Source organism: Mastomys coucha, unplaced genomic scaffold (genome assembly GCF_008632895.1).
Source record: "Mastomys coucha isolate ucsf_1 unplaced genomic scaffold, UCSF_Mcou_1 pScaffold8, whole genome shotgun sequence".
NCBI lineage: Eukaryota > Metazoa > Chordata > Mammalia > Rodentia > Muridae > Mastomys > Mastomys coucha.
The window spans coordinates 38,909,805-38,911,733 of record NW_022196914.1 but is presented as its reverse complement, the minus strand read 5'-3'; positions in this window follow the sequence as shown (position 1 = coordinate 38,911,733).

Below are 1,929 nucleotides of genomic sequence, written 5' to 3'. Positions count from 1 at the left end.
CACATACTAACACTGCATTTTTCTCAGATCTCTTTGACCATACCCCCTACTTGGGGAGAAAGTATTAGCTAATATTTCCTGAAAATGCCTTCTCAAACCTACCCAAATGAGTATCTCTTAGACAAATCCTGATCTACTCAAGTTAACAATAAGTTTTACAAATCCACTTCTTGTCAGTGTGACACTGATCCACATCTTATTTCTTGTTTGATTTCCAAATGATGAAAGCAATGAGGTCATAATGCTATCTACAACCATATAGCTATTCCACATTCAAAAAAAAAAAAAAAAACACATGACTTTCCCCTCAGAATTCATGGCAAAATCCAATAAAGAATGCTTACTGTTTTATGCCCTGTAATTTAAGATGATGTTTAGATTTAACAACACTGAACTACTTAGGAACTACTTATCTCAATCAATGTTATTTTACGTGACAAAGAAGTAAACAGAAATATTTTCTTAATGTATGTGCATATATACAAAACTATATTCTTAACAAAATATGATATATTCATACATATTGCAGTTCTCCTTTCTGTAACATATCATGTGGCAGTTATAACCACGTTACTCTATAACCCATCCATATTTATTCTACCCTCAGCAAGCATTACAGCAAATCTTGGTTCTTTGTATGGAAATGTACCCTACATCTTTGTCTTGAAGACTACAGGTTGTTTTTTATTCTGCCTGGATTGGGCTGTTGTAGTTTCCCAATGGCCTTAGTTGTCATGGTAACACTAACAGACACTCAAAAGGATCTTGCCAAGGGCCAGCCTCAAGTTGGTCTGGGTTCTGAGAGAAGGGGTGTCCGGGAGCAGCCAAAACAATTGACTCAAAGTGAAATTTTGGGGGAACAGCCTATGTTCAGCTGAGATAGCTTTCCAGACTACTCTTTCTCTCTATGGCTTCTGCTCTGCTCTAGACAGACTTTTCTAGCTATTCTAAAAATTCTATGGTTGAGACACCTAGCTTTCTTCTCAAGACACCTTGCTCTGCTAGCAAACATCTAAAAATAGATGTGTTTGATATCCATTGATTTTTCTGACTAAAATCAGAAATCCTGTTGGAAAAAAATTCTTGAACACTTGTTTTAGATTTCCAGAGATCTCCAGATAGCTCAGCTTTCACTAGGGGAAAATTCAAAAGTACTGCTATCAGTTTTTGCTAGCTCATCTCATGCAGAACAAAAGCCCAGGCTTTTATTTATATATTGATTCAGTTATTTAATCCAGGTTCCCTGGTGACCATTGCATGAATCATTATTTCATGACCCATCCCCTTGACTCTTTGGGAAAAGGCAGTGAAAGACTGGGAGATTTAGAAATTTGGGGGAAAACGTGTTAATGAAAAAGGAAATGTATTAATAGAAATGGAACAAGCCAAAAATGTGGAGTAGTCAGTTGCAGGAACTTAGCTAACTCAGAGCCTCAGGGCTCTGGTTCCCGAAACCTGCCCCTCCTAACTGATCCACAATGAGGGCAGAACTAGGAATGAAGGTCTACTGGTTTATGAGGCTCTCCACCCTGCCGACAGATAGATAGGTGACGATTACATTCCTAGAAGGAATATGTTCCCCTCCCTAACTGAATACCTTGGGTTGAGACCCTCTGAAATTTTTCACTGTTTTATGTTTATGTTTCCTTGGTAACCTTCTCACCGCTCCCCCCCCCCAGTTTGTGGGTTTTCCCTTTAAATACCCCTCACTTCTTGTGTTCTTAGTCGAACCCCTCTGGCCTGCCAGGCTACGTGTTTGACCCCAGATCTGGCTTATCCCGAATAAACCTCGTATGATTGCAGCAAGATCGGTCTCTCGTAAGTTATTGGGTGGTCGCATCATCCCGAGGCTTGAGTGAGGGTCTCTCCTGTTTTGGGAGTCTTTCACCAGCAAGTATGTTTTTCTTTTTCTTTCTTTTTTTTTTTTTT